Source organism: Piliocolobus tephrosceles, chromosome 9, assembly GCF_002776525.5.
Source record: "Piliocolobus tephrosceles isolate RC106 chromosome 9, ASM277652v3, whole genome shotgun sequence".
In the NCBI taxonomy this organism is placed as follows: domain Eukaryota; kingdom Metazoa; phylum Chordata; class Mammalia; order Primates; family Cercopithecidae; genus Piliocolobus; species Piliocolobus tephrosceles.
In genome coordinates this window covers 45,810,566-45,832,824 of record NC_045442.1, presented here as the reverse complement: position 1 = coordinate 45,832,824, position 22,259 = coordinate 45,810,566, and the positions used below count along the sequence as shown (strand labels likewise).

Here is a 22,259-nt window from a genome sequence, read left to right as displayed (position 1 = left end):
TTTCCTGGGTTGCATTGATAGATTCTTTTAAAATATGACTGATTTGCATAACTTTAGAAGCAGAATAATTTTCAGTATATATGGTGCACATTGAGTGCAAGAAGTAGTTTTGTTAATGTTTTACACTTAAGTTACAACTTTGGACTGTATTTAGAAGTTTTGTAGTTTGAAATCAATAGTGCCATAATATACCTTATAAGGCGTTCTTACTAGATCTTTGTTATATTTACCTTTTTCTCTCCCTATGGGGTGATGTAGGATAGGGCTTGAAATTTGCACTTCAGTAGCGTATAATGTTCAGTGCTCTTGTCATAAACATGGAATGGATATTGAGTAATTTTTGATCCCAGATGACAATGTGTAGGTTCAAGGGTATTGTGTGTGGCAAGTGAAGATTGCAAAGATAAAACTTCAGTTCATGCTTGAAATTTGAGTATTGTGATGCCAGAATTGCTGCTCACCGTTTTTAGGTTTCAGGTTCTCTGACATCTTTTGGTATTGTTAATTTCACTGATTTGTGTAGAATGTCAAGTGAATTTTACTAGCTAATATCCAGAAATGCTGGCAAGAGGGGTTTACTCCAGCTTTAGATTGTAGATATGTTAGCTTTTTTCATACAGTGTATTAAATTTACTGAGTCAGCTTGCCGAATAAGACAGAAGCCCAAGAATTTTAACAGTGTATAGCTTTAGTTGTCTAAGAGTTAGGCCTTCGGGCTTCAAAAGTTAGTGGTCATCGAAAAGTATGAATCTTTGCAGTTTCAGGTACAACAGACTGGTTTTGATTAGGAATGGGGATGGGGCCCTCATTTTGCAGAATGTAAAGTATTGACAGGAATTGAGAGCTATTGGTAGGCCAGTGTATAAGGTATGTGAAAACAGAAGTTATTGGTCTGGAGTGACTGAAGCATTTTAGGCTCTATCAAGGCCTAAAATTTGGTAATATGAGTTTGGTAATGCGAATTGTGGCAGTGGACAATATTTAGTTAAAATTATGTAATTGCATAAGTACTAGCAGAGTATTTTTAATAAAAATTATTTCTTAGCAAGTATCAGTTGCATTTTGTCTAAGGGTAGTGTGACACTGCAGTGTCTATATGTCCTGCTAAAAATTGTGGGGAAGTTTTTTTTTAAGACGACGTTTATATCGGGAGAGGTTTTATTCCCTTGGATTATGTTAGCTGCATATAAATGTGCACAGTTAATTTTGCCCAAGTTTTTGTTTTGAAATGAATATAAAACTTACTGAAGAAGTAGCTTCCCAAAATTTAGTTTTCTGTTAAGTCAATAATATTGTTTTAAAACAGTATTTGCAAATTTTGAAGTTGGTATTAATTGAAAATGTTACTAAGGCTAAACTGGAAGATAAAAATGTTACTAAGGCTAAACCCGCTTGCCCAGAAGATAATTATGGAAAAAATTCTTTTGTGACTTCCAAAGCAGTCTACTATTAACATGAATTACTGACAGTCATCCAAATATATAGGAACAGAAAAATTAAATGTTTATGTAACTTTGAAAAAAAATCCTCTGAAGAAAATAATTGAATGCTGTCTGGGAGACAGATTTCTTTCAGCACTTACTTAAAGTACATACACACTACTTTTACTTTTCCCGCTTGATTTAAAATTGTCAGGGTTATTAAGACCTTAAAATTATTCTACCAGGTTTTTTACATGTGAGCTGTGATGTGACTGGCATTTTCTTTGATCTCAGAGTATGTGGGTCTCTACACATGAAATTTATGTGACTTAAAACTTTCTCTAAAATTGTACTTTTAGTTATGCATAGAAAGCAGTATCAAATATTGTGTCAAATGACTAGTAACACTTGATTTCTAGAGTTGTGGTTTTATTGAGCCAAAAGTTGATATGAAAAAAAGTCAGTGAGGAAAGTCAATGAAGTGCTTGCTGTTTTGATAATTGCACTCCCAATAACTTTGATATTCCAACGTACTTGGTTTGCTTGTTTTTCTGTTTATGGGGGTAGGAAGGCATTAAAATGGTCATTAAGGACTTTGTCTTTGGCATGTTGTAGTATTTATTTCAGCAGCTAACCTGTGAAAAGTTAAATTCCTTATGAAAGTAGTGATTGGAGTATTTTTATCTGATAAAGAAAGATTAATAATGAAGCCATTTCTCCGAGGAAAACTGAGGACAATAATTCAGTTTTAAAATATCGGAAAATTAAATTATTCTAAACATTGGTTAGTAGGGTTATATACTTAATATTAGTCTGAAATATAGTGCTGAATTTGAGACTATAGAAAAATTTAGTATATTTGGGGTATGTGGAAACTTTAGGCTTCTGTTGTATTTTTATTGTTTCGTAGATTTGCCTCTTTTCAAATAAATCTTCTCAGGGAATACTTTTAACTTGTAGAGAGTACAGTGACTATTGAAGTTACCTAAATTACCTCAAGGTAAGTGATTACTGAAATTAATCATGAGGGTTTTAAAAAATATTCTATTCACAATATTTATTTTACATTGTTTTGTAACTGCTAAGTTATATTTCCTGAAAAACATGACTGGACCACCTAATTGCTATATGATAACTTGCAAACTTCATTTTTCATAGTACTTATTCAAGAGTAAAGCACAACTGAAAGGAGAAATGTACAGTTTATGTGAGGAAAAAGGAATTTTATTGCTGCCAGTGTAAAAGTTTGCACAGCGGTGTAGTCATCAGTGCAGGTTTACATTGCTTATAATATACTAAGTAAATACTAAATGATTAAAGATAATAAAATATGGTGAGGTATAACCACCTTCATTTTAAACTTAGTTTTAGAGGATAGTAAAGTTCCTTTATTACCTTTTTAGAATTTTATTTTTAATAACATGGGGAAAGCAACTGGTGATATTTTAATTTTTGTGTGGAACAGTGTATCTGCTTTCTCATAACCACATAAAATATAGAAACTTCTTAGTGTTATGAAATGGCTTACTTTTTGAAAGTGAAGAAGTCTTCAATTCTTATTTTCTAGTGTTATTTTGAAATTTGCTGTTTGCTGTTTCAAACAGCAAATTTCCATTTGCTGTTTGTTCATTTGGTGATAGCGCAACACTTAAAAAAATATTTTCAACTACTTCTGAAGTAATCACTTAAGTGACTTTTAATGGAGGGAGTATTTGTTATGGGAAATTCAGTTCACAAAGTTTTAACATTAATTCACTTGAAGTAAACGTTTATTTTTAAATTTTCATCTCAATCTTTTTAGTAAGACAAAAGCTTAGGAAATCAGTTTTATTATTGATATTGTGTGTGACTTCAGAGTTTGTAAAGAGAATTGTAAAAGTGTTGCATGCATATGACAATTTTCTGCTTAATTGAAATGTGAGGCCTCTGCTATACTACAAGGATTTAGCTTCCAGAAAATGTGATATTAACATAGCTTAAGAGATGTATTTTTTTTTTTCTGTAGAAACCATTGGGTTAAACAAACAGTTCTGAAGTTTTGTTACATAGAATCCATTAGTTCTTACTCTTGTTACTTTTTTCTTCATTTTTTCTGTTAAACTTGATTTTCAAAGTCAGCACTGAAGAGTTCATCTCGTGGTCCAAATTCGGTAAGAAAAGATGTTAGGATTTGTTCTGAAGATAGTGACTTAGGAAATTTGTGAGATTGGGGTAGTCAGTTCTGTTTTACAATTGCTTTCTATCTGGTAGCTTTGAAATTAATGCAGTTGCTATCAGAAAGAATAATGTTGAGGTTAGACTGACCTTAGATTGGTAAGGATTTGCTGAGCAAACTGATAACTGTAAGTCTTTTATAGGGTATATTACTGCCACATATACATTGTTCCGTAGGTGGTTAAAAGTATATTGGTCTGTGTTTGATGATTCTCTTTGTACATGTTGAATATATGCATTCACTAATGTAAAATACTTTCATTTGTCAAGAAAGGTGAAATTAGTATATTGTACTTGACTCTTCACCTTTCCCCTAGTTTTTCGAATTTTTTTCATTGGTTGCAGAGGAAATATTAGCAATTTCATTCTTCTAAAATAATTTGCACTGGATTAAATAAGTATTGGCAATTATTAATATAAGAAGAGTAACATAATTTAGGGGTGAATTAACTTTAGTTGGGAAGTTTTAGTTATGTATAGTTAAGGCAGACTCTTCATTTGCAACAGTTGACATTAGGACGTGTGGACATCTTCAAGGCATTACTTTTTGGCAGTGTTCAGAATTTTTTTTTTTTTTTTTTTTTTTGAGATGGAATCTCACTCTATTGCCCAGGCTGGTGTGCAGTGGCGGGATCTCGGGTCACTAGAACCTCTGCCTCCCAGGTTCAGGTGATTCTCCTGCCTGAGCCTCGCAAGCAGCTGGGATTACAGGTGCATGCCACCATGCCCAGCTAGTTTTTGTACTTTTAGTGGAGATGGGGTTTCACCACCTTGGCCAGGCTGGTCTCGAACTCCTGACCTCAAGTGATCTACCTGCCTCGGCCTCCCAAAGTGCTGGGATTACAGGCGTGAGCCACTGCGCCCGGCCAGTGTTCAGAATATTTAGAGATGGATATTATAGCTGTATCTGCCATCAAAGGAATTTTCTTAATCTCCACATAGTGTAAAAAACAAGACTGTTTATGCATTATATTTTAAGTAATTATACAAATAATTGTTATCAGTACTTGTCACTTCGAATATGAACAGTGAATCTAACAAGTGTTTGAATTCTCTCTGTGTGTGTGTATATATGTATACAAAGTTAGCAAACCTTTTATCTTAATATTTATTAAAAACAAATTTTCATTTCTTTAAAGAAAAGATTACCTTGGATTGTTCTAAAATTGTTCTATAATTTTTAAATATGGTCAGATCTATTTTAAATTACATTAAAATATTGAGTATTACATTTATCTATACTTTTAAGTGTATACATTGTTTCATTGTAGATTTTAGGGAGGCAGTGTGGGCTCTGGAGCCAGGCTGCTTGTCTTATAATCCTGGATCTTCCATTTAGTAGCTGGATGACTTTGAGTAGGTTATTTAGATTTTCTCAATCTATTTTATCTGGAAAATGGGGATGATAATGGAACCTACCACATACGTTTATCTTGGATAGTAAGTGAGATAATATAAGTAATTCCTTTAGCATGGTACCTGCCACATTGTAAATACTTACATGGTAGCTACTGCTCTGAAAAACTGTAATTTCAGGTTATGTATGAAGGGAAGTTATTTGTGTTTTCATTTATGGTGTATGATTGTAACTGAGTTTCCTCAGTTTGGGCCATGTTAGGATTTTAATTATTTCAAGTTATAAGTGTCTTTAAAAATAAGGGTATTCCTTTAGGAAGTCCGAGTATGACATGTCTGTGATTTTGCTGTTTCATCAGAAATGGGAAATAAATCTCAGCTTACTCAAACTGTTGACCAAAGTAAATTATGCCAATCAAAAACTATTTGCTTTAAGATATAAAAGGCAAAAGCTTCCTATTAGCATAGTGAAGTAGAATTTTTAAACTTTGTTATAATCTTAAATTTAGTGTTGAAGATAGGTCAGTTTAACTATCATACATTTTTATTATAAAGTAAACTCTGCCTCAAATGTAATAAACTTAGTATGAGTTATGTAAACTTTGGTCAATAGAGGTGTATTTCTTAGCATTTCCTTTTGAAAGTTTCAGCTTTTCAAAGTAGTCTTGCAACTGAATGTCAAGTTACATTTATTACAATAAAATTTACACTTAATATAATCTGTAATGCATTAACATAATATGGGAACTTTTAAAGTATTCAATCTCTGTATTATTGTGTCCTATTTCCACATTTGGCCAGGATTCTCAATATGATTTAGGCGCAAGACGTGGGAAGAAAGAACTAAAGAACTAAAGAATTTTTTTCTTAATGTTTTCTTATTGAATATGGGGAAAGATGAAATAAGCTTATCTGTCCAGTAAAGGCCATTGTGTGTACATAGGGATTGTTCTTTTTTTCCCCCCCCTTGACCTGTACTGATTTCCCAGATGTACCACAGCACCCTTAGTAGTGAAAAGCACTTGCCTTCCAGTGAGTGGAATTTTTTTTTGTTTGTTTTTTTGCGTGTTTTATATTGCAGAGTGAATATACACTGTCTGATACTATGTAACTGTCTGATTATGTGATTTTTTTAATGCATTTTATGTGTTTTGTAAACTAGCTATATTTTTGGTCCATGTCTAGGTTGTAGAATTGAATTGTGCATTTTGGCATCTTGAGCACAGCTGAGTTTTCTAAATCAGTCTCTCTCCTTGCACTTAGTTTTTGCTTTGGATCACTACCTAAAACTTACTATTGATTTAATACGAGAGCACTTAAGCATAGCTTTGACTTTTATTTCCTTTGATTTTTGTAGATTTTCAGGCTGAAGTACAATAAGGTTCTCTGTTCTTTACTAGTGCAAAGATTGTATTCTGTGAATTTTATTTGTTTAATACTTTTGATCTTTTGAAGAGGATGTAATTATTTAAGGTATTGTGAAACGCATTGTGATTTGAATTAGATACTCTTTCGAGATGGAATTTTGCTCTTGTTGCCCAGGCTGGAGTGCAGTGATGCGATCTTGGCTCACTGCAATGTCCACCTCCTGGGTTCAAGTGATTCTCCTGCCGCATCCTCCCAAGTAGCTGGAATTATAGGCATGCGCCACCACGCCTAGCTAATTTTATATTTTTTTTCAGTGGAGATGAGGTTTCTCCATGTTGGTCAGGCTAGCCTCGAACTCCTGACCTCAGGTAATCTGCCTGCCTTAGCCTGGCAAAGTGCTGGGATTACAGGCATAAGCCACCGTGCCTGGCCTCAGATACTCTGTTAATTAGATGCATTTAAAAATTTAACCTACCATTGCTGGCTTGAATAGTTGTATGTTTAGAGTGATTAATAAATATCATATACATGTTTAAAGTTACAAACTTTTTGCTTATTTCAAAATGCAGGATTCTTTTCCATTTAAAATTTCTTCTCTTTGTGAGACTTCTTTTTGAGTATTCTGGTTACTCTAAACTGATTGGAGATTTAGATAGAATTGAAAACTGTACTTTTAAAATGAAATTTTGGGGATGTCATTAAGCTTGATTTTTTTAGGTATTTTTTTTTTTAGTGTGTATTATAAATTATGTTACACTGTCAGCGATAAAATGGAATACGTGGGATTTTTAAAAAATTTATTTTATTCATTTTTCTAAGGTAAAAACACTGTTTTGCTAGGCTTAATTTGACCATTTTGTAAAACTTATTGTATACCTTGAAAGAATCATTTATGAAAGATATTGAATTAGCTAGTATATACTCTGTCTTACGTAGTTTTTGATTAACAATACACTTTTTAAATCATTAGCTCATTTGATTTTGCAGAGAAAAACAGGCAACCTAAGAGGCAGACAGAACAGGCATTACTTTTCTTTTTCTTTCTTTTTTATTTTATTATTTTTTTTTTTTTTGCAGCTTCGGAATTGTAGCTCCAGTGGAATCAGTATCTTGTTAATGGCTAGTGAAAGATTGAGTCTGAAAAAGGATGCTGGGCTTTTTTGGCACTCGGTGCAGTATTTTTCCCATTATGTTACATCAGTGGTTCTTAAACTTCAGTGTGTTAGAATAATCTGAAGGGCTCATTAAACTATGGATTGCTTGCTCCACCCCCAGAGTTTCTGATTCAGTAGGTCTGGATTGGGACCTGAGAATTTTTATTTCTCAGAAGTTTTCAAGTGATACTGATTCTGGTGGTCTGGGGATCACACTTTGAGGACCACCGATGAACACTATCTCCCACCAAGCAAACCCTTAACATGTTATGCTCCTTTAGGTTATTAGAATTTATATATGCATTATCTCATTTGACCTGTAAACTCTTAAGTAGCTTTGCCTGGAAAATGTTATCCTGATTTTATAGACGAGATAGTGAGTTTAGAAAGGCAGTATGGTGGGATGGAGCATAGATTTGGAGTTGGCTAGACCTAAAGTCCAGATTAAATCTCTGCTCAAGGCTGGACATGGTGGCTTACACTAGTAATCCCAGTACTTTGGGAGGCCAACGTTGGCAGATTGCTTGAGTCCAGAAGTTCGAGACCAGTCTGGGCAACATAGGGAGACCCTGTCTCTACAAAAATATACAAAAATTAGTCGGGTGTTGTAGTGTGCACTGGTAGTCCCAGCTACTCAGGAGGCTGAGGTGGGATCTCCTGAGACTGGGACTTTGACGCTGCATCAGGCTGTGATTGGGATACTGCACTACAGCCTAGGCAACAGAGTGAGACCCTCTCTCAAAAATAAATAAATACATCCCTGCTCAGCCACTTATCAGTTATGTAGATACACTGCCTAACCTTAGTGAACCCTGTTTTAACAACTCCAAAATGGGAGTAAAAATCCTAAATTTGTACAGTGGATTTTTAGGTTTATTAAAAGTGTAGATGTGGTCTTTTTTCAGATTATTGGTTGCCATCTGGGGGTGATCCTCTTTCACCTCCTCTAGGACTTTTAGCATTGTCTGGAGACATTTTGGTGGTCACAGCTGGGGTGGTAGAGTGTGCTATTGGCTAGGGGTTTGAAGCCAGTGATGCTGCTTAACATCCTATATGGCAAGAATTATCCCAGAATGCTGTGTGAAATGTCTGGTATATAATAAGTATAATATTTGATGAAAATCAGTACCTTTGCCCTCAGGTGTGATATTTAAGAAGGTCAACTTACTAATCAGTGATGGAGTTAGTCCTAACATCTGGGTTTTCTGACTGCTACTAGGCCAGTATTCTTTGTATTAGAATAAGAGCTTTGTCCACAGAAGATATCCCTAATAACAAAAAAGGTTTATTTGCAGAGGGCTCATGTGTTCTTTGGCTGATTATGAAAGTGTTGCTTTGAACTTCTGTTAGAAAAGGTTGAAGATGTTTTCCGTAAGCGTTTTTAAGTATAATACTGTATGTAGTATTCAGAAAGATGTTTAAATTTTTTTTTAATTTTGCTAGTAGTTTTTAAAGTAATCCTTTTTCCTTTAATTATGTAGTTGTTGAACTGTTGGGAGTTACTTTTCTCTATTTTGTTATTTAATGCATTCTTTGACCTTATGCCTTTTTATTCTAAAGCTGCTTTTATTATAGTCAGATATGATGAAGTTAAATGTACAATGTAAAATTGCAAATTTCTGATGAGCTATACAAACTTCTTAAATATTTCTAGGTAAAGAAAATAGGGCTGACTCTAAGGTTCTCTGATCCATGTGTTGCATTCTTTTCTAGGCCCTAAATTTGCTATGCCAGCCTGTTGAACTAAAGTGCTTTATTTATCTAAATTAGAAACTTGTATCAAAGTGAAGTTTTAGAAAAAAAAACCAAAACGGAATGGAGTTTTAGGTTAGCCCAGAGATGGGAAGATGCCAAGGGGGTAACTTTAGTGGATTCTGAATTTTTTGGTTTTGTTTTGTTTTTAGGGCAGACAAATATAATTACGAAAGTGTTCTAGGAATAGATTGCTGTGATTTTTTTTCTGTTTGCGTGATTTTACAATTTGCTTTGCCTCTCACTTTTGAATGCAGAATAAAACGTCAAGGCCTTATTTTTTAAAAAATTCTTAAGAAATTTAAGATTTGACGTTAACAATTCTTTTTGAAATACTGGGGATATTTTGAGATACCAATTATTTAAGACAAATAGGACTCATTGTTACAATTCAGTTGAATAAGGCTTATGATATTTATTTCAGTATATGAATGAAAACTATGTACTTATTGTACTTAAGAAAATTTCTTTTATTAAAAACATGACTAAAAAGAATTTTAAAAATCACCCATTGTCCTACTTCTGTGAAACTTAATGTTTTCATTTTAGCTTCCAGTTTTGTTCATACGCATGTACTTTCAAACCTAGTTCATGAACTTGAGCGTGTTCTTTTTAAAAAATAATTTCCGTAGCACTTTGTCGTTGCCTTAATTTAAATGGTGAAATCATCGGAAATATTTATTTTCCTGTACTTACACATTTATTAAACTTGTTTCCATTTTTTTATTTTCTGATTTTTTAAGTGGATTTAAGATGCCCTAAATATTAGAGGTTTTCATGGTTTTGATTCATGAAATCATAATGTTACACAAACCCAACTGAAGTGTTAGAGCCTTGAAGCTTTCTCCCTAAATTACATATAGTAACTCTACTTGTATTTAATATGAAAATATGAAAGCATATTTTACTTATTTAAGTGAGACAAAGTAAAATTTAGCTGAATACTTTTTATCTATCAATTTCCTTTTCCTGTTGTAAGAATATTACATTGTGTTGAAATTAAAGTGGATATAGAAGGTAATTAGAATAAACTGCCACATCATTTTTATAGTAAAGTGGTAATAACACTATTGCTTTCTGTGTTTTTTAATCAAAAGGAGTATTGACTAGTAATGATGTTACTTTTCCCTGAAGCATGTTTGAATGGTTTATATTTGCACAGTTGCCCAGGTAATCAATGTGATGTTAATTGATCAATTTGCTATTTATTTGCATTTTTAATCAGTACTAGTATTTGTGCTTAAAAATTTTGCATTTGTTTTATCATAATTTTTAAGTGTCAGATACTAAAACAAATAACTTTATTCAATTGTAATTTTTTTTATCAATGAGGTGGTATTCATTTATTCATATAGTTAGAACAAAACAATATTTAAAATATTGAGGTAGAAACAAATTAGTCTTTTTTTAATTAAAAGACAGATTACTTGTTAGAATACCATTTTTCCAAATGAGGTAAAATTGTTTCAACTCTTAAACTTAAGGAAATTTTGATCTAGGTATGGTATATACCTTCTTGTGGGGTGCTAATGAAAACAGGGATGGCAAAAATAATTTTGTTTGTGAGTGTACGCATTTATGCTTTTTGGCAACCCAAGAAATACTCTTACATCTGAATATCTTCCATGGACTAGCTGTAGGAAATCTATATAAAATAAATAACTTACTATACTGAAAGTATGACACAGTTTTACATATCTAGATTGTGGTTATGATTATATATAATACTATAAAATATGCTAAGGTGCTGGTTATTAATACTATTTGGATTTTTTTTTAATACTGAAAAGGTTACACAGATTGTGATTATTGTGTAGTGTCCAAGAACTAAGGCCTACCATCTGTTACTCAAATGTATGAAAAAGTTAAGATAATTTAGTGATATAAGTGGTTTTGACACCACTGTTTTTGGAATAATCTACTAATTATGATTTTTATAAAGACTAATACCAAATTTTAAACTTTTGCAAAAATGAAACGTAATAATTATACTGTTATTTATATTTTTCTATTAAAATACAGATACTGGCTGAGAACTAGAGATTGTGTAATAAACGCCTGGCCTTTAGTCATTTGGTTTTTTTTTTTTTTTTTTCTTGATTGTTTGGATAGTTAACTGGACATCATGTTTTAACTTGAGATATTAAGTTATACAAGATTTTGATATTTTAAACTAGTTTTCCTAATAGGCTGAGATATATAAGAATTTAGTATTACAGGACTCAGTCAGGGAGCTGATTTAATAAGAATTTCTTAAAAATTTGTTTAAATGTTTTTCAAGTTCTTTGCTTCATCTTCTACAACTTAATTCTTGTCTGTATGCAAATTAGCTTCCCCATTTCAGATTTTGCTGTTGCATTTTAAGCCACTTATAGAAGTTGTTTCTGTAACTTTCACCCACAAGAATTTGGTCTTACCAAATTGTGTAAGTCTTTAAAATTGTGTATTTGGCTTAATATTATAGAATCTGATTGATTTTAATTTACCTTATTTTATTTATTATGTTGACATTTTCTTGAGAAATTTGTTATGCCAAATGATTAACATAATAATATTTAAGTTTAGATATGGTTTTGAATTTACGTTTTCAAATGCAACTTTGTGTCTGTGGCCTATTTTTTTTTTTTTTTACAAGAAACATCTTGCCAATTTTTAGATGAATCTGTGAGGAAAGTAGATTGGTTTACTAGAATCAGTTTGTAGACTTCGGTGAGAACTGAATTATAGGCTATGAAAAAAATACCTTTTGGGCCTTTCTGAATAGACATGTATACATAAATTATATCTCTTACATTAAGTGAGGCACATATGTAGGTGAGATTTTTACCCGAATATTAAAAGTTTAAAAGTCATTACCTATTCTGTTTACTTAATAGTATTTAAAGGGTGTGAAAGGTGTTATGTGTTTCTGTCCCTTGTTTTTATTCCTGTCCCTCCCATATAAGTATTGGCACTTTTATCTTCCCATGTATTAAACTTTTATGTTTTAAAAGCTTATTTACTGGTTGAAACGGTTAACTTAGTTTTTTCTCTGAAGTTGCAGCCTAAATATTTTCTGTTTTTTTTTGTATGTCCTTTCAATATGAAAATTCTACAGCTAATCATAATTAGTAATTGTACTTTTTCACCATTACAATAATTGGTTTCATAATAAAATGGTATCCCTTCAATAACAAGCATTTATAGGTAGTTTATTAAAACTAAGGGTGTTATCTATTCAAACCAAGCAGTACAGACTTACTCTTGAATCTGTTAATATATTTTACAATTGCATATTATTAAAATTTAAAATGATTTTGACTAATATTTTAGTATATGTAATTTTAGATATTTTGATAATTCACTACTTAAGAATGAATTGTCAAGTATGATTATAAAGTTGATGTAATAGTTAAAATAACTAACCTTCAGTGGGAATAGGAATCATTTAATATTGTTAGATATTTATATTATTAGAACAATCTTCTATGATTCTTACTAATATAGTAATGAATGACAGACAATATGTTTGCTTTCATATTTAAAAATTCACTTGCATTTCTAGTTTATGTTTTTCTTTAAAATTCTGCAGCACTTAGACAAAGCTATTTTTGCCAGTTGAAAAAAAAGTAAGTAATTTCCAACCAATTTCCTGGCTTGCAGTATAGAATAAAGAGACTTGATTTTATTACATTAAAGCCAAATATAAAATGATGCAATCTAGCACACACTTGTTTGGAACTTTTCTCTTTTAAATATTCAAATTAAGAGGGCGTTGAAACGTCGATTTTGATTGTTATTAGCAACTATAAAAGTTTTGCAGTTGGCTTATTGGAAAAAGAAAACTTCCTTGCCAGAGACACATTTGTATTAGAACTTTGTTTTCTGAGTACCTTATGTATAGTAGGTTTCAAGTATTGGTGAATTAGTTCATGGTTAGGTCTGCATAATTACTGCATATGGAAATTTTGGAATCTTATTTTTTCAAAATGCAGCTATTGTTGAGAGAATATGCACTAAATGTTACTAGATCTTTGTTTTTCAAAATACTGATATCCCTTAACATCTTCTGCACTTTACCTGTGGAATATCTTTTTTGCTGTAAAAATTAGTGGCCTTATGTCTTTCTGCGTAATTATAAGAGTAGCCCAAACCTCTTTTAGGATAATCACCTCTGGCAGAATAAATGATAAAAGCATAGCTTTTGTAAGCAGAATGATATTACAGAATCAACTTATAAATCTAACATTGAATGTAAACATGAGTATTAAAGGTGCTGTTTTAGGAACTTTATGGTAATGCCGGGTCAGCATTATGATTTTAACTTTTTACAGTTTTTCACATGCTTTTTTTGTGATTTTGCTGTAGAAAATTTGTTGGCATTTGGCTTAGTTCAAGTATATGATGCTGTTGACAAGTATGTCTGACACATGTCATTGAACTAATCATATTTTTGAAAGCTGATATGTAAGTTATATCTATATTTTGATTCATTAGTGGTCAGTCTTAGATGATTTTAGTGAGAGCAGAACTGTAGAGGAGTGTGTGTGTGTGTGTGTGTGTGTGTGTGTGTGTGAACAGCAGCAGAGTTCTGGAACAGGAAACCAGTCTTATCATATTCGTCCAGAGACCTAGGAAGAAGGTAATTGTTTGGTATACTCGTTAAAACCAGTTAGTTGGGCAACTTAAATTTTTAGAGGATCGCAGATGTAGGCTTGAGCAGTTGTAGATAATTTCTTTTTTTTCTTTTCTCTTTATTAAGATAGAGTCTCGCTCTGTCACTCAGGCTGGAGTGCAGTGGCGTGATCTTGGCTCACTGCAACCTATTCCTCCCAGGTTCAGGCATTTCTCCTGTCTCAGCCCCCTGAGTAGCTGGGATTACAGGCACACGCTGCCATGCCCAGCTGATTTTTTGTATTTTAGTAGAGACGGGGTTTCACTGTGTTGCCCAGGCTGGTCTCGAACTCTTGAGCTCAGGTAATCTACCCACCTCGGTCTCCCAAAGTGCTGGGATTACAGGCGTGAGCCACCATGTCTGGCGATAGATTATTTCATAATTAGTACCTGCTATGAAGAAAAGTTGATTAAAATAGTTGAGAAGTCTAGTGCACTTCAGCTAATACACTAAATTATACTTTGGATTTTAGAGTATTGCTAACATTATCACTGAGTGACTTGATATCTTCCTGAAGTTCTAATTTGCTTAACTTTAATTGAGGTTCAGAGCACCTTGATTGTTCTCTTAAAAATTAAATTTTGTAAACCTGTGTGTAATTTTCCTGTATCTGGTTTGGATAGATAGCTTTAAAAATGGTTCTTAAGTTTAATGAGTTCAATTGGGAAAGTAAGTTCTATTTTAGATGTGTGTCACTGGAAATTATCTTTCTCTGTTTGTTATATGCACATTATTACAAAGTTGTAATCAGTGTTTTCATACAGTGTTTCATAGAGTCCTTTTCAATTTTATAGATATTTTCATGTATCCCATTTAGTCCCTGAAATAATTAGTGAAGAAGTTACACAAGTGGTGTTATCATTATTTTACAGAAGAACAAAACAAAAATATATGTGGCCCAGAGAATGAGTGATTTACCTGAGGTTATGGGCTTTAGATTGCATAGCTGGAAGTAGAACCTTGATCTTCTATATTAAATGACAATATTCATTAAGTTCTTAGCACAGGATTTGGTACCTAGTAAATATTTAAATGTTCCTGTGTTATTCCTGACTATTCCTTCTTTATTCTTAAAACCCCATTTTTTGAGCACTCTTCCTCTTAATATTTATAGGTCAAGCTTTGTACCTATGTACCTTTTTCCCTTTAGAAAATAAGATTTTAGGCTGCATTAATTTGATCTGTACAGGAATGATTTTATGTTTTATATATTGGGACAAATTCCTCTTTTTTTTTTAATACTTTAAGTTCTAGGGTACATGTGCACAACATGCAGGTTTGTTACATATGTATACATGTGCCTTGTTGGTGTGCTACACCCATTAACTTGTCATTTACATTAGGTATATCTCCTTTTTTTTTTTTTTTTTTTTTTGAGACGGAGTCTCGTTCTGCCGCCCAGGCTGGAGTGCAGTGGCCGGATCTCAGCTCACTGCAAGCTCCGCCTCCCGGGTTCACACCATTCTCCTGCCTCAGCCTCCTGAGTAGCTGGGACTACAGGCGCCCGCCACCTCGCCCGGCTAGTTTTTTCTATTTTTTAGTAGAGACGGGGTTTCACCGTGTTAGCCAGGATGGTGTCGATCTCCTGACCTCGTGATCCGCCCGTCTCGGCCTCCCAAAGTGCTGGGATTACAGGCTTGAGCCACCGCGCCCGGCCATGACGTATATCTCCTAATGCTATCCCTCCCCTCTCCCCCCACCCCACAACAGGCCCCAGTGTGTGATGTTCCCCTTCCTGCATCCAAGTCTTCTCATTGTTCAAGTCCCACCTATGAGTGAGAATATGTGGTGTTTGATTTTCTGTCCTTGCAATAGTTTGCTCAGAATGATGGTTTCCAGCTTCATCCATGTCCCTACAAAGGACATGAACTCATCCTTTTTTATGGCTGCATAGTATTCCATGGTGTATATGTGCCACATTTTCTTAATCCAGTCTATCATTGATGGACATTTGGGTTGGTTCCAAGTCTTTGCTATTGTGAATAGTGCTGCAGTAAACATACGTGCACATGTGTCTTTATAGTAGCATGATTTATAATCCTTTGGGTATATACCCAGTAATGGGATGACTGGGTCAAATGGTATTTCTAGTTTTAGATCCTTGAGGAATCACCACACAATCTTCCACAATGGTTGAACTAGTTTACACTCCCACCAACAGTGTAAAAGCGTTCCTATTTCTCCACATCTTCTCCAGCACCTGTTGTTTCCTGACTTTTTAATGATCACCATTCTAACTGGTGTGAGATGGTATCTCATTGTGGTTTTCATTTGCCTTTCTCTGATGGCCAGTGATGATGAGCATTTTTTCATGAATCTGTTGGCTGCATAAATGTCTTCTTTTGGGAAGTATCTGTTCATATCCTTTGCCCACTTTTTGATGGGGTTAATTTTTTCTTGTAAATTTGTTTAAGTTCTTTGTAGATTCTGGATATTAGCCCTTTTGTTAGATGGGTAGATTGCAAAAATTTTCTCCCATTCTGTAGGTTGCCTGTTCACTCTGATGGTAGTTTCTTTTGCTGTGCAGAGAAGCTCTTTAGGACAAATTGTTCTTTAATAATGAACAATTGACACTTTTTCAACTGGAAAATTCAAGGAACTGCTCTTTCTGCTTTCTGCTCAATATGAATCTTCAATTTAGAAATGAGAGCCCATCATTAACAATTCAACATAGCTTATTAGAAAAAAAAAAACCTAGTAAGAAATGTAAAATCTTTGATTAAATGAGAAAGTAATAGAAGTTCATGAGATTTGTATTTAAAGCATACTTTCATTAGAAAAGTTGATAATATGGATTTAACTGTGACATAATTGGAAAATACTTGTTTAAACTTAAAATTTTGAAAAGAAATGTAAATGTGATGTAACTTTTGAATCAGTGGCTGAGTTTCTTTTTTGCTCATAAGAACCCTAACTGTGTGTTGTTTGAAAGCACTGATGGAAATCAGGGAAAAAGCTCCAGAATTTCCTAGGAAATAAAACTAAATGACAAAGTCCTGGTATCTGCTAGCTTGCCTTCCATTCCTGTTATCTTCTCTTCTTAATCTGATTTCATTAATTCTTTCACCCTGGCTACTGGTTTAAGTCAGTGTTTTATGAGTCAGGCAGCTTCAGATTTTGTGTTTGAAGCTTTTTGTTCATTACCTCTAAAGCTGTATTATCACTTTGTATTTTATCATTCATATTTCATGTATATATTATAGCTTCATATTGTTACTGCAACTTTTAGTTAGCTATAATTTAAAAGATATCTGTGATCTGTGGAAATAATTATTCTTAAAATAGTTATGGCAGAAAAGTAGTTATTGGTTTGTAACACTGCATTTTACTGTATAAGTTGTTAAAGGATAAGCATACCTATATATTAAGCACTACAAAGAAACTTTTTACAATAGCTTTTAGCAAACCATCATAGTTAAAATAAGATTTAGTGTACATATCAGGAATATATTCTTAATGAAATAAGATTTAGGGAGCTATTTTTAGTTACTATATCCTACTTGAAAATTGTAGTTAAATTTCTAGCATATACCCCATTAATTTAGATGCAAATACAGATTTGAGATAAGGTAGATACATTATTTAGATGTCAACTCAGAAGTTGTTAAGAAAAGATATTTTGTTATTTAGATGTTACTTGGAACATATTTCTAGTGTTTCAAGTCATGATTGGATGCCTAGAACAGGCAATAAAAATTTACTTAGCTGGTAAGGATAGCCACATTATTTCAAATATAGTTTAGCTATATTATAGATTAAATTGATTTCTGTGGACAGACTTTAGAACTTAATTACATTTTTTTCTTTGAGAAGGTATTTGTTCTTTGGTGAGAAAGGATTCTTATAACACCTAAGTCAGGACTGTCCGAACATGGCATATGCAGTTTACCAATCAAAACAAACTAATCACTTAAAATCTGTGTAGTTTGTTTTATTTGAATTATACCTCAATTAAAACACATTTAGCATGTTTACACACGAGTGGGAGGAAACCGTCTACTATATCTGAGATCTCTTGGAGCTGTGGTAACCATCCAACTTAGGCAAAATAGCTAGTACCATGTATGCATTTCTATATGTACAGAAATATACTGTATATTGTATATACAGTAATCACTGATATGAGAAAAATAATTTTTTAATAATTCGGGAAATATCGCTAGTATATATTGAGTGCTTCTTATGTGCTTTATATACATGGGACTCATTTAATCCTCAACACAACAACCCTATGTAGTTCATACTAGAGTTATTCCCATTTAAAGATGGGGAAAGTGATGTTTAGAGAGGCTAAGTAACTTGCCCATGGCCAAAGTATTAGAACTGTGATTTGAACACGGGTAGCCTGATTCCTAAGTAAATGACCACTAACATTAAAAAGACATAAACATAGAGGTGTTTGTTGCAATGTTTGTCATAATACCTAAAAATTTTGAACTAGTTAAATGTCCAACAGTAGTAAAATGGTTCATTAACCCATGGTACACCCATCAATATAATATATTGTCATTTAAAATTGTTTTCCCAAGTTTTGTATCGGGAAAATATAATAAACTTTTGGAAAATGTAATAGGATATACTGTATTTATAATACAGTTATCACTATGTAACCAACATTTTTATTTCCATCAAAAATTAGCTATAAAGAAATATAAATCTAAGAAGTGTAAAAGATACTACAATTGAGTACTAGATTTGTGTTAATATCTTTTATATTTATCTCTTGCATTTCCTATATTGGCCCTGTTTACTTTTAAAATAGTAAAAATCATATGCTCTATTTTAAACCTAAATGTTAGTTTATTAACCCAGGAATAATAGCTAACTATAAATTCATATTTGATAAAATAAAAAGATGACACTCATCATAAGGGATGCATATGTATGCTTGCATATGACATTTTTTAAATCACATGAGTAATTTGTAATCATAGAAATATTAGAAATTACAAATAAGCAAAACACACACAAACACACACACACACTGAAAATTTAGTGTTCCCAAATCTAAAACTCAGACATACGATTTTTTTCTTTTGGGATTGTATATTAGCTATGTTCTTAAGTTACAATAATATAAATACTTAAAAGGCAAATTGATACATTAAGGATTTCAAAGAGTAAAACTTTTTGTTAAGCTTTGATGTTCTTCAGAAAGATTAGGTTATTCCACAAGCCACTGTCATTGAAAGAAAAGTAGTTACAGTGGGGTCTTATGGGATAAGGCATTACCATTTGTTCAATTGAGAGACAGCTATCACTATGTTTTAAGCATTGTTCATGTATTAGCTCATTTAATCCTCATAGCAACCTTATATGATAGGTACCTTTACTAGCCCCATTCTACTTAGGAAGCAGGCACAGAAAGAGTATGTATTTTGCCTGAGGTGACACAATAAGTGAAGCTGGAGTTCAAGTCCCAGCAAGTTGGTTCTAGACTGTATGTTATTAACCATTATGCCATACTGCCTGCAAGTAGATCTCTAGATGTCAGAAATACTCATCTTCCTCTGGTTACCTGGTTGTTATAAATCTTTATGCTTAATACTTACATCATTATATGTAAATTTCATTTTAAACACTCAACTTATTCAGAAGAATATCAGCTAAGTGTAGGTTAAGGCTGTTTTCTATCAGAAATCATTATATATATATGTATTCCTCAGTTCTTATGTTGTTTAGTTTTTCTAAAAGTGTGTCAAATTTTATAACATATGGAGAAGTATAAATGTATATTAGAAAGATTTTGTTTATTTCTGTAATTTGTGGCATAAGAAATATTTGCCTCAAGATTCGGTGCTTGTTTAGGTAGTTGCTGGATCCCTTTTGGAAATGTCAGTAGATACTCATACTGTCTTTTGGAATTTTTTCAGTTTTAACATTTTATTAGTAAATGTAATTACAGGTTAGTAAATCACTGTTATTTGAACCTGTTTCCTTTGAAAGTTTTATATTTTTATTTGGAAATAGAAAAACCTTAACCTCCTCTTGTCGGGCAGTATGGTGTAAAACGCTTGGGGTTTGGAGCTTCGTATATAATCTGGGTTCAAATTATAACTTACTACTTACTAACTTGGGCAAATTACCCAGTCTTTTTGACTCTCAATTTCTTTGTCTGTGAAATGTAATACTATTTAGGATTGTTAGGATTAAATAAGAATATATTTGGCATACTGTCTGGCACATGATACTTAACAGGTACTAGTTGTCTACATCTTTCTAACTTATGGATGCCAATGTCTTGGGTAAAATCTCAAACTTTATGAGTAAGGAAGGTGAGAATTTGAAGAAAATGAAACCTTAAAAAGATTGAATTCCTAGACTCCATTTAAAGGAATAAATAGATCATGAACAAGACTTGCTCTGCAAAGGCTTCCATGTTGATCCTGGTCTTTGACTCCTTATCTGTCTGATTAAATTGAATTTGCTGCCATGGCATCCTTAAAGCTGGACCTTACCTTGTCAGTCCTGCCTTCTCCATGTTGCTTTGTGTGTAAGCTTCACTGGACTGCTTGCTTTTTGCTGAATATTTTATGTATTTCCAGATGTCTACTTTAGCCTTTGCTTGGAGTGTTCTAACTGCTCTTGTTTCTTCCTCTGTTTACTGGTTTCTGACTTAACTCTTGAGGATTATCTAATATATTACCTACTTGGTGAAGCTTTATCTGTGTCCCCACAGAATTAATCCTTCCCTCTTTAACTCTTAAGCTATCTTATTTTTTATATAATTGGGCCTTTGGCACTATTATAGGTCTGTGTGTCTGTCTTCCCTAATAGAATAGGAAAGCCTTGAGGACAGTAGTCTTTGCTTACTTTGCCTTATATTCTCAGTGCCCCTTGTACAAAACGTTCAGTATATGTTTGAATGATTATGTGAATGAAGGAGGGGCCAGGTGAGTTTACTTTAATGATTATGTAACACCCATTTATATATATTTATAGACTTGTCTGAAATGACTTAAATCCTTTGCAACCTTTGCTACTATGCTTTGAATGTCTCTTACAAAACTCATGTTGAAATTTAATTGCCATTGTGATGGTGTTAAGAAATGGGACCTTTGAGAGGTGATTAGGTAATGGGATCTCTATCCTTATGAATGGATTAATGCTGTTTGCATGGTAGTGAATGAGTTATCTTGGGAGTTTGGCCTCTGTCTCACGTGCTTCCTTACCTTCTGCCATGTGGTAACTCAACACAAAGATCCTTGCCAGATGCTGATGCCATGCTCTTGGACTTCCCAATCTCCAGAACCGTGAGCCAAATACATTTCTGTTCATTCTAAACTACCTGTTGTGTGGTATTCTAGTAATGCAACATAAAACTTAACTAAGAAAACTGGTAGCAAGAGTGTGATTGTTGCTATAACAAATACCTGAAAATGTACAAATGGCTTGGGTTCTGGGTAGAGAAGGATGGAAGAGTTTGGATAAACCGGCTAGAAAAAGCCTGTATTGCTGTGAATAGAGCATTAAGGACAATTCTGATGAGGATTCAGAAGAAGAGAGCTATAGGGAAAGTCTGGAACTTCTTAGAGACTATTTAAGTTGTCATGATCAAATATTGATAGAACTGTAAATGGTAAAGATCATTCTGATGTGATCTCAGAAGTGAAGAACAAGATACTGGAAACTGGAGTAAAGGCCATCCTTGTTAAATAGTTGCAAAGTACTTGGTGAAATTATGTTCATGTCCTAGGACTTTACGGAATGCAGAATTTAAGAGTGATGAACTAGGTTATGCTGCAGAAGAAATAACTAAGCAGTAGAGCATTCAGGCTACTGGATGGCTACTTTTAACCACTTAAACTAAGCTGGGGGAAGGGAATGACTTGAAGACAGAATTTATAATTAAAAGAGAGACAGAATGGAAATACTTGGAAAAATTGCAGCCTGGCCATAGTAAAGAATGTAAAAAGTATGTTTAGGAGAGCAAACTAAGGGTGTGGCCCAGGAACCATTTGCTAAAGAAATTAATTTGCCTAGAAGAGAGCCAGGTGCTATTTCTCAAGACAGTGGAAAAAGACCCCAAAGACATTTTGGAGATCTTTGAGGCTGCCTGCCCCATCACAGGCCCAGAGCTCTAGGAGGGCAGAATGGTTTGTGGCTCAGGTGGTCCTTCACAAGCTTGCTGCCCAGGACTACCTCAGCTCCCCATATTTCAGCCCAGTGGGCCTTGGCTGTCCTAGGTCTGGTTCAGAGGGGCCCAGGTGTGGCTTAGGCTACTGCTGATGGTAAACCTTGGCAGCGTCTGGTAAATGCTGGTAAACCTTGGCAGCGTCTGGTAAATGCTGGTAAACCTTGGCAGCGTCTGGTAAATGCTGGTAAACCTTGGCAGCGTCT

At 33.5% G+C, this 22,259-nt stretch overlaps 1 protein-coding gene across 2 annotated transcripts in view; it reads left to right on the top strand.

Moving 5' to 3' along the window:
- PTEN (phosphatase and tensin homolog) overlaps positions 1-22,259 on the top strand; it is a 104,085-nt gene that overhangs the window by 1,579 nt on the left and 80,247 nt on the right. The window lies entirely within an intron of this gene.